At 42.0% G+C, this 12,745-nt stretch overlaps 1 protein-coding gene across 1 annotated transcript in view; it reads right to left on the bottom strand.

Annotated features, from left to right (window-relative positions):
* REELD1 (reeler domain containing 1) overlaps window positions 1-12,745 on the bottom strand; it is a 95,492-nt gene that overhangs the window by 69,226 nt on the left and 13,521 nt on the right. The gene's annotated exons all lie outside the window — the stretch shown is intronic.

Genomic DNA, 12,745 nt, shown 5'->3' with positions numbered 1-12,745 from the left:
TACGCATTCATGCCACTTGATATAGCTGAGTGATCAGTACGGCAGCTTTCTGTTACAAGAATCATAAAGTGATTCATTCCTTATCAAAAAGCTGTCTGGCTGGGAATATCTGAAATATTTTAATTCTGTAATATGCAACATTATAGCACCAAAACAACTTTAGCTTAATAAAGTGATGTATAGCCACTGCAATCTCACTACAGTATTAAAATGATCTCATATTTGGGTGTTAAATTCCTTTGTTCATGAAATCCTAGCGGAGCTCACTGATTTAGACTTACACAGCTTCCTTACACACTTTCTAAAAAATAATGTAAATTATTAAGCTTCCATTATTGCTCAGTATGTTTAATTTAGAATTTTAAAAAAACTGCTAGAGCCTACAACAACCTCATGTGAGTGATTAAAGTTCAATTAATCGAGCAAGAACTGCCTTAAGCAACAGCCTGAGTTAAAAGTCATCCAGCCCCAGACTTGCAAGAAACACAGAGCTCCATCAGCTGTTGTATTACCTACTTAATTGATGAAGAAATAACAAAGGAATAGCCCACACCTGTCCATGAAACAGCTTTTGAGGCAATTACTTTTGGTTCCTTGAAAAAGAGAGCACAACATATTAAAGATATGTAATTCCTAAACCCTTAATACAATTTAAACGTGAATACCCTTAAACTAAAGCCGAGAGACTGCACTTTAAGTCCATAACTGTAACTTTTTTATTTTTTTTCTTGGTAAACAGACAAAATAACAAAACTTGTGTCAGTGTCCTAAAAGGTCTGAAGTTGATTCCAGGTGTGGCATTCACATTTGGAAACTGTTCCTGTGAACCCACTACATGCGGTCAAAGGAGCTCTCAATACAAGTGAAACAGGCCATCCTTAGGCTTCCAAAAAAACCCATCAAAGAGATAGCAGGAACATTAGGAATGGCTAAATCAATAGTTTGGTAAATTCTGAAGAAAAAAAACACAGTGGTTAGCTCTACAACTTAAAGAGGCCTGGACATCAATGGAAAATAACAGTGGTGGATGATCATAGGATTCTTTCCATGGTAAAGAAAAACCCTTCACAATATCCAGCCTATACAAGAAGTACACATATCATTATCCAAGTCTACCATAAAGAGAAGATTACACAACAAGGTGCAAACCATTCATAAGTCTCAAGAATAGAAAGGCCATATTGGACTTTGCCAAAACACATCTAAAAAAGCCTAAAACAATTCCATGAAATCAATGCTAGCAGTTGGTCTAGTTCGGTAGTTTAAAAACAAACAAACTACCGAACAAAGTCAATAGTCTTACCCTGGAGCTTGTTAACCTTGTTCGTGTTCGTTTCCACCGAGCAGTGCCCTTTTAAGTGGTGTTGAACCGAACGCAGATGAGCTGGAAGTCCAGCGGTGTTCGGGAGTTTCTGTGTCCAATTTCAGTTCCATTAACTCGACAACCAAACACAGCTGCCTGCATTCATGCGAACAAGACAACCGCCACCTTGTGGTGATTTATGCGAACAGTGGCCACCCAGATGAACAATTAGAATACTGTGGTGGAATGTGTTACAAACTGTCATTTAGGCTTAACAAGCTCCCGGGTGGTCCATGGTTTGTGCGCCAGTTCAGTTCCCGAACAGAATCGAGTCAAAACCACTCCTTGTGTGCAGTAATTTCGATTTTTTTTTCGTTCAGTGGTTAAAACGACCGAACACCAATCACCCCCTGGCTCATAACTTCAAAGAAGACAGCCAATTAAGGGCTCTCTGTGTGTGGTCGCCATTAGTAAAGCCGAACACCACGTGCGGGAGAAAATGGCACCCATCTTGGTCACACAAAAGGAGACAGCGGAACTTAGTCATCGAGTGTCTGGAACTAAAATCAGTCACTCGACTTCCCGAACGCCAGTCAACTTCACGAATGCCTGCTTCTTTTCACCGACCAGCCAGGAGAACGCTATTCAGTAGGTTTGTTCCCAGGAATAGGGGAACAAATGCTACCTATGAACCAGGGGATCCGTTCATGGATTTGTTCGGTTTTTATACTTCCCAAAAGAGAAAAACCGCACAGCCTGATTTCATGGAACTCTTTCTGGGCAGGAGCCTCGTGTTCAGTCAGTCAAATTAAGACTTCCATGGAACTCCCAAACCCCTGAACCGATCTGGGTGATTTTTAAATTTGTTGGTCCCACAGATCAGGGCTATCGGGGGATATGACTTTTGTGGGGTTTCCATGGGGTTGGGGGTATTTTCAGTGTTTTGTGGAAATGTGTGTTTTTTGGGTTTGGAGATAATTGAGTTTAGTATAGTGCTTGACTCAATTATCTCCCAGGCACAGGGGAAAGACTATATTATTTTATATACGAGTGTCCTGGAACTGAGAGCCAATGTACTTGCAGTATGTATTTTGTCATTGTCCTCTCTCAGTTCAAGTGGGGAATGCCCCTGGAATATGTCACCATAAACCCTGTACATTTGTAACTGCATATAAACCAGACAGTTGGTCTGAATAAAACATTCCTGTTATACCCTTCATCTAGTCTAGGCTGATGTTTGGGTATCCATCTGATTTGATTGGTGAATATACTTGGATGCTGTATTTTGTCTGGAGAACGTTCGATTCAAGACCCAAACTGTGAGCTATAAACACTCAGCCTCTAGCAGTTCGGGAGGATACAGACGAATGGGTATCTGAAATACCAGCGTTTGTTACAGAGAAAGAGCATGAACAAAGTCTTTTATGAGCCTTTTCGCATGGCCCATAGTCTTGAGGCAGGAGGCTGGCAAGCAGGCTCCTCCAGGAGCCTGTGGCGAGGTTCTGTTTGCCACAGGCTTTTCATGTACATTTTCACAGGACACCTTTTACACCACTTGGTCAGGCCCAGAATGTTGCACACAGTCACATACTTTTCTCTCCCAACTAGGCCATCTTCTCAAATCTCACATAGCCCCTCAACCCCTCAACCTCAACCTCTAAATCTGGCCCCTGACCCACTTCTGGCTGAGGCACAGGTGAACCTACCAACTTATCCTGCCCTGACTCCCAATGAGTTATTCCACCTGTGCTTTCACATGGCTTCTCAAACAACCCTGGCTTTGACACAGATAGGCACACACACTCATCCTGCCCTACCTCCCTGTGAAGTTGTTTTTGCCCATTCACACATAGACACCGCTTGTTCTGGTACAGATTGACACACATTCTGCCCTCCCGCCCAGCGAAGTTGCCCTGGCAAACTTTCACCTGATACCACAGAAAACTCTGGTTTTGGCACAGCCTGGCACGCATGCTCATTCCAACCTCCCTCCCAGCAACTTTTTCTTGGCACACTCTCACATGATATTGCAGATAACTCTCGTTCAGGCACAGACACGCACACATGCTCATTCTGCCCACCCTCCCCGCAAGGTAGTCTAAGTGCACTTTTACACACTGCCCTCTGCACAGTAGGGCCCCTACAAGGCTTGGGTTGATAACACACATTACTTTCAGGCACATACTAGGATAACAATCTCCCTAAGTCAGTACCAAGTAATACATTTGCAGGGATATTCTCATCAACCCCCACCTCTCTGAAACCCTTCCCCATTTCCCAATCCAAATAAACTCATGCTATTGGCACTACAAGATGTACTCCCCCAATTCCTTTAACTGCTAGAGTCCTGCCAGAAATTAGGTCCTCAGAGAGCACTAGCTCTGGACACACAAGAGTAACATCTGCCCGAGTGTCCCCGAGTCCCACAGTTACCTCCTTTTCAACTGTCACAGGTTGCAGATTCCCACTGTTACTGCCCTCTGATCTGGTTACAAACAACACAGAGGATATTGGTTCTAAGGAGCATCCCTCCCCAGCTAATGATGCTGGCTACCATTTTCCAGGGCAAGTAAAACTGATGTGCCTCACTTGGTTGCAAATAAAATATCTGCAACTATCTCCTTGCGCAGAAATGGTACTAACTCTGAGGTAGGAGCTTAAACAAAAGAAGGCCCGCTAGGCCTGGTGATGGGGAGTCGTGGTGGTGTGGTCTTCCAGCTGGTGCTCCAGTACACTGTTGCTCGGTTGGCCGTGTAGAAATCTGCCAGCTCACCCACCTCGAATGCTGTTTTGGGGTTCTGGTCCAGCAGGCATTCCTGTACATCGACTGGGGAGAGCTGCAAGAACTGTTCTTTAATGACCAGATCTTCAAAGCTTTCTAGGGTTTTGATCTCCAGCCCTCCAGTTTACTGCCAGAATGCTGTCATCAGGTGTTCCACAACTGATGCGTAACTTTCTGTAGAACGCTTCTGTAAAGCCCTGAATTTCTTTTGGTACACCTCAGGAGTAAGATTGTACCATTTCTGCAAGGCACCCTTAATCGTATCATAGTCCTGATCAGACTCTGCTGGAAGCGCTGCAGATGCTTTAAGTGCAGGACCTCTGACATCCTGCAGGTACTTTGCCAACTAGTCCTTTAGTAGCTGGTATTGCCTGTAAACCTTTTTAAAACTTCACAGGAAAACATCCAGATCACTATCTTTATCTAAAGTTTGGAAATTTGTCACGAACGCACCCTACTTCAAGAGTGTGCATGATGTAGTTGTGGTGGTGAAAGAGTTAAAGTTCATTATTTGTCTGCACTAGATCGTAAATAATGATAAAATCCCACTTAACACCGCCCACACCTAACCATAATTATATAAATATTACTATCTTAACGCTGCCACCACCAAGACAATTTATAAATGGGGTGCCTTGGTCCCTCAGGTAACTTAACTTACACATTGCAGAGCCTTTGATTAATCAAAGGATCAATCCATATGGTAAACCATCTGACCCCTTTCACATTCCTATGCAATTTACATTACCCCTTCTGTCATCTGATCTCTACCAAGTGGTCAATTCATATATGCACTACACAAATTACATTAAATGGCAATATTCTATTTTGCAACAATGAATTATACACCCTTGGCGTAACACCTTCCATACCTTCAGCCCTTCTCCCCAGCTACTAAACATCAGCTGACTGCACTTCTCTTCTCCTCTCGTCCCACCATGTATCCACTTGATGCCGTCCAAATTCAACGTATTAAATCTCTCTCCTTGTCTTGTGCCATATGTGAACATTTTATTTTCAACAGGGTGGGGGTCTACAATATTGGGTTCCTATCCCTCACATGTTGGAACATCTGGCATATTATCCGTATAGACCCATATACTTAGCACCTATCTGGTGTGTGGGATACTGTATTCTATCGGAATTGTACAGATTTTATTTGTCCTTCACTTATTGGTGGTTTTTCACCTTATTTTTTACTATTTACTATTAAAAGTTATATTTTATATTGCAGGGCACTCATCCTATGTATGTTTTTTCTGTAACTACCTTGGTAGTTTTTTGAGGGTTATCCCCTACTGTCAGAGTGCCCGTCCAAGTCTTCCCTGTCCTCCCCCTTTTTTTGTCTGCATATGTGAACATATGTTCATAGTCTCTATTTCTTCTGGTGTTTTCCCTGCTCGCCTTAAACATGCTATACTCTTGTACTCATTCCACATTAAAAACATTGCCTCCATCCGCCCCTTTCTTATGCTTCATGCTGCCAAGAAGCTTGTTCATGCTCTGGTAATTTCTTGCATGGTTTATTGTAATTCTCTCCTAACTGGTCTCCCCAGAAGCTGTACTGCTACACTACAATCTGTAATGAATATTGCCGCCAGGCTGATCTTTCTCTTTCACCACCTCTTTCATCATATCTTGCCCCTCTGTCGATCCTTACATTGGTATCCTATAGGAGTCAATTCCAAATACTAACCCTTACATACAGGGCCGCCACCAGAAATTTTGGGGCCCCTAACTCAGCTCAGGGTCTGGGCCCCCTGGGGCCCGCCTCCAAATACCGCCCACTGGGTCCACACACAGACACAAACGCACACTGATACAAAAGGACACAGATACATACTAACAGACACACATACTGAAACAGACATACACGCATACAGGCATACATACTGACACACACATACTGAGACATACACACAGGCATACATAGTGACATAAAGACACATACATACACACACACACACACATTAATGCATACAGACACTGACATCCATACACACATACATTCATAATGGCATAGACATACACAGACATACATTCATAATGGCATACACACATACATACATACAGACTGACATACATGCATATATACAGACATACTAACAGACATACATGCATACAGACATCCATACACACATACACACAGACCTACGTTCATAATGATATGCAGACATACATTCATACTGACATACAGACATACATATATACATATATAATGACATACAGACATACATATATTCATACATAGTCTGACATACATACAGACAGACATACATGCATACAGACATACATGTATGCATACAGACATACACACGTAGACATACATGCATGCAGTCAGACATACATAGACATACACACAGACATGCATGCATACAGACATACATACATAGACATACATACATAGACAGACATACATACACATACATGCATCCAGACACACAGACATACATGCATACAGACAGACAGACATGCATACAGACAGACAGACATAGACATACAGACAGACATACATGCATACAGACAGAGACAGACAGACATACACAGACAGACATAGACATACACACAGACATACAGACAGACATGCATGCATCCAGACAGACATACATACATGCATAGACATACATGCATACAGACATACATACATACATAGACATACATGCATAGACATACATGCATACAGACATACATGCATGCATGCATACAGACATACATAGACATACATGCACAGACATACATGCATACAGACATAGACATACATGCATGCATGCATGCATACAGACATACAGACAGACATACATACATACATAGACATACATGCATACAGACAGACATACAGGCATGCATGCATACAGACATACATAGACATACATGCATAGACATACATGCATACAGACATACAGGCATGCATGCATACAGACATACAGACAGACAGACATACATACATAGACATACATGCATACAGACATAGACATACATGCATGCATGCATACAGACATACAGACATACATACATACAGACATAGACATAGACATACATGCATGCATGCATACAGACATACAGACAGACATACATACATAGACATACATGCATACAGACAGACATACATACATACATAGACATACATGCATACAGACATACAGACATAGACATAGACATACATGCATGCAGACATACAGACAGACATACATACATACATAGACATACATAGACAGACAGACATACAGACACACACAGACATACATACATACATACACACACACACAGCTCATTTTCCAGCCACCCTCCTGTCTCTTACCTTTTCTTTGCAGGAGGGTGGCTGGGGATGATGGGAGTCGGCGCTGCTCCCTCTTCACTGCCTGGCTCTCCCTCTTCACGGCTGGGCGCGCGCGCTCCTCCCGCGCGGAGTGAGCTGGGAGGAAGCGGCCCTGCTTACATATAAAGTTCTTTAAAAACTACACTCCCTGTTATATTTCATCACTGATTCATAGGTATGCCCTTTCTCTGTCTCCCCATTCTTCCGGTGAAATTCTCCTTTCCGCTGCTCACACCCTTACTGCTAATTCGCACTTGCAGGACTTCTCACAGGTGGCTCATTTCCTTTGGAACAGCCTGCCTGCACCCATCAAACTCTCCCCTAGCCTACAATCATTTTAGAAGTCTCCCAAAACCCATCTGTTCATAAATGTTTATGGCATCCCAGAGTAACTTCTACGTCACAAATCTGACTCTTGCTCTCTCTTAAATGGCCACACTTCCAGACTCTTACCTCCAGATCTGCTACTTTCCCACTTTTTTGTTTGCTGTCCCCCTTGATGCCCTTCCTATTGTGTTTTATACTCCACTCCTCTAGACTTTAAGCTTGTTTGAGCATGGTCCTCATCTATCTATTGCTTCTGTATCATTTTGTAATTGTTTCATTTATTGATTATTTATTTTCCCCTTTCATAAAATTGTAAAGCGCTGTGGAATAAGTTGGCGCTATATAAATACCAATAATACCTAACCTCTGTCCACTTCAGAATACATATTTCCTGTCTACTTTAGATTGTCCTGCTCTATCAAGATCCATATTTGCCTAGACTTTATCGTTTATATTTGTTGATACTGTTCAGTAATTTATGTCAATTTTGGTATCATAATTCTAATAACTTCTGAAGCTTCAGGACTGTCTAAAAAAACCCAAAATGTAATAGCCATAATTTATATTCTGTTACCGTAAGAAAGTTATAAAATAATCTTTCATACTCTATTTTATACATAGCTTGTCTTTAATTCATCAATTTAGTAATTTGATTGAATAGCACATTTTTGCCACGGCTGTGTAATATTTTGATGATTTTGTAGTGGTTTTGTGTCTGTTTAGTAATTCACTTTAAAACATTGTTTAAATTCCTAGTTCGACTGGGATATATGATTAAGTGTCACCATCCACAAGGAATAACTCAATTAATTGAGATGAGATGATTAAGGGTTTTCATGTCTCTTTGTGGGTTTCATCATGGTATTTTAGTGCAGTTTGATGTATTGTGTTTTGTAGATTATAATTAAACCATAGGGGTACATGAATGCAGGTCTCTGTGGTGTCGTTCATTTAATACACAAAGTGCTATCTATAATGAAAAATAAAACTCCTTGGTTTAACTTTGTTCAAGATATATTTAGATAGATGGCACAGCTGGTAAGCTACCTTTTACATGACAAAGCCATACAGGTGTAGCCCCCCTTTAACTTCTGATGCAGTTGCCCTTTAAATGACAGTGGTTTATGGGTATATACAGTGAAGGAAAAAAGTATTTGATCCCCTGCTGATTTTGAACGTTTGCCCACTGACAAAGAAATGATCAGTCTATAATTTTAATGGTAGGTGTATTTTAACAGTGATAGACAGAATAACAAAAACAAATCCAGAAAAATGCATGTCAAAAAAGTTATAAATTGATTTGCATGTCAATGAGTGAAATATGTATTTGACCCCTTCGACTTAGTACTTTATGGCAAAACCCTTGTTGGCAATCACAGAGGTCAGATATTTCTTGTAGTTGGCCACCAAGTTTGCACACATCTCAGGAGGGATTTTGTCCCACTCCTCTTTGCAGATCCTCTCCAAGGTTTCGAGGCTGATGTTTGGCAACTCAAACCTTCAGCTCCCTCCACAGATTTTCTATGAGATTAAGGTCTGGAGACTGGCTAGGCCACTCCAGGACCTTAATGTACTTCTTCTTGAACCACTCCTTTGTTGGGTTGGCTGTCTGTTTTGGGTCATTGTCATGCTGGATTACCCATGCACGACCAATTTTCAATGCCCTGGCTGAGGGAAGGAGGTTCTCACCCAAGATTTGACAGTACATGACCCCGTCCATTGTCCAGTGCAAATGTCCTGTCCGCTTAGCAGAAAAACAAACCAAAAGTCTAATGTTTCCACCTCCATGTTTGACGGTGGGCATGGTGTTCTTGAAGTCATAGGCAGCATTCCTCCTCCTCCAAACACGTTGAGTTGAATTGATGCCAAAGAGCTCGATTTTGGTCTCATCTGACCATAATACTTTCACTCAGTTCTCCTCTAAATCAATCAGCTGCAGATCCGGGGCAAGGATTTTTGGGTACACAGGCGAAGATGAAGTTTGCCATCCCCTCCTCCCCAACTCACAAATAAAATGCATCTGTAGCAGGGTCTTATATCCAGCCTTCAGAAATGTTTACCTCATTTAGTGTATTGTATCCCCCTTAAGTGTGTCTTACACCCCCTTGTATGTCTCTTACAACCCCACTTGTGTATCTCTTTTTCCCCCCAGCTCCTTTGTGTTTCTCTTTCTTTCCCACAGCCATTTTCTGTTGGTCTCTCCCCTCAGCCTGTTTTTAGTGTGTCCATCTTCCCCTCAGGGCTCTTTGTGTATCTTTTCCCTCCCAAGCCATATAGACATAGATATATAGCAACATGCACATACAGGCACAGAGTCACATAAATATGTAGGCAAACAATCAAACAGGCACACAGTCATGCACTCAACAAATACAGGTACACTGTCATACAAACACAGACACACAGACACATGCAGACACTGTCATATAGAGAAAATAAAGACACAGTCATACAGAGATATACAAACACAGACATACAGTCATACAAAGACATTATGATGCAGGCATACAAAAACATGCAGACATGCAGAGACATGATGCATGCATACACAGGCATGCAGGGACATATATACACAGACATGGTCACAAAGATATACAGAACAAGGCATACAGAGACATATGGACACAATCATACAGGGACATACAGAAACATACGGACACAGTCATATAGAGACATACAGACACAGGCATACACACTTTGCTGCAGAGGGATTTAGATAGACTGGGGGACTGGGCACTCAAATGGCAGATGAAATTTAATGTTGAAAAATGCAAAGTTATGCACTTCGGCGTAAATAATACACAAGCAACGTATACCCTTAATGGAAGCGAATTAGGGATAACAACACACGAAAAGGACTTGGGAATTGTTAAAGACAACAAACTATGCAACAATATGCAATGTCAATCAGCAGTGGCCAAGGCCAGTAAGGTATTGTCATGCATGAAAAAGGGCATTCATTCTCGGGACGAGAATATAATTTTGCCTCTTTATAAATCTCTGGTAAGACCACATATTGAATATGCTGTGCAATTTTGGGCACCTGTTCTAAAGAAGAATTTTATGGCAGGCTACAAAATTAATAAAAGGAATGGAACATATCAGCTATGAAGAAAGGTTAACAAATTTAAACCTATTTAGAAAAACGTCGCCTGAGAGGGGATATGATAACATTATACAAATATATTCGGGGCCAATACAAACCATTGTGTGGAAATCTATTCACAAACCGGACTTTACATAGGACACTAGGTCATGCGTTTAGACTGGAAGAAAGAAGATTTAATCTAAGGCAAAGGAAAGTTTTTTTTACTGTAAGAACAATAAGAATGTGGAATTCTCTGCCTGAAGAAGTGGTTTTATCAGAGTCCATATAGATGTTCAAACAGCTACTAGATGCATACTTGCAAAAACAGAATATTCAAGGATATAATATTTCAATGCAGGGTAAAAACTGCATGATCCAAGGATAAATCTGACTGCCATTCTGGGGTCAAGAAGAAATATTTTTCCTAGCTTGTTGCAAAATTGTGCTTCAAACTGGGTTTTTTGCCTTCTTTTGGATCAACTGCAAAAAACAAATGTGAGGAAGGCTGAACTTGATGGACGCAAGTCTCTTTTCAGCTATGTAACTATGTAACATACTCACACACAGACACACACACACACATACACTCATAGACACACACGCTCACAGACACACACACAAACACACAGACACACACACATACTCAGACACACACACACACGCAGACATACACTCACAGACACACACACATACACTCACAGACACACATACATACTCACAGACACACACACATACCGAGACACACACTCACAGACACACACACTCAAACACACAGCACATACACTCACAGACACACACACACTCACAGACACACACACACATACACTCACAGACACACACACACATACTCAGACACACACATGCAGACATACACACACTCACAGACACACACACATACTCAAACACACACACACACATTCACAGACACACACACATACACTCACAGACACACACATACACAGACACACACACACACACACACAAATTATTCATATTTTTTACATTTACAAGTGCCTGAAGGAGCAACGGGAACGGCGTTCCTGCTGTAAAAAAAGTGTAGGAACACCGTTCCCACGTGTTCCTGCAGGACTCGAGCCCTGAGGGGTACACAGAGGCTGTAGACAAGGACATTGAGGCAACATAGTGGTGTCACAGGGACAGTATTATGGGGTAAATGGGCAGTAAAGGAAGGGCGGGGGCTGTAGGGGGCAGGGGTTGTATAGTGGGACACATGGGCAATATGGTGGGGGCACAGGGGCAGTAGATGGGGGACAGAGGCTGTAGAGGGAAATATAGGGGCTGTAGATGGGTGACAGGGGCTGTAGAAGGGGGACAGAGACAGTATGGTGGGGGCAGGGGCTGTGTAGTGAAATAGAGGGGGAACAGGGGCTGGAAAGGGGGCACAAAAGCAATAGAGGGGGGCAGGGACTGAAGAGGATGGCACAGGGGCAGTAGAGGGGGCAGGAGCAGTATAGTGGGGGCAGGTTCTGTAGAGGGAAATATAGGGGCTGTAGAGGGAGGAACAGGGGGGAGTAGAAGGGAGGCAGTATAGGGGGAACAAAGGCTGTAGAATTGCAGTGATATTGCAGAAAGTCTCGATGGTAAGGTATGTCTTTTTTCTGATCATACTAAAATTTGCAACAGGGTTGATGTTCCAGGAGGGATAAGCCAAATGGCAAATGATTTAGGTAAATTAGAATAATGGTCAGAGCTGTGGCAACTGACATTTAATGAGGATAAGTGCAAGATAATGCATCTTGGACATAAAAACCCAATACAGAGTATAGAATATTTGATACCCTACTAACCTCAACATCTGAGGAAAGGGATTTAGGAGTAATTATTTCAGATGACTTAAAGGTAGGTAGGCAGACAATGTAATAGAGTAGTAGGAAATGCTAGCAGAATGGGGAGAGGTATTAGCAGTAG

The sequence above is a fragment of the Pelobates fuscus genome, chromosome 6, assembly GCF_036172605.1.
Source record: "Pelobates fuscus isolate aPelFus1 chromosome 6, aPelFus1.pri, whole genome shotgun sequence".
Lineage (NCBI taxonomy): Eukaryota > Metazoa > Chordata > Amphibia > Anura > Pelobatidae > Pelobates > Pelobates fuscus.
The sequence above is the reverse complement of the archived record's forward strand: the minus strand, read 5'-3'. Positions and strand labels throughout refer to the sequence as shown.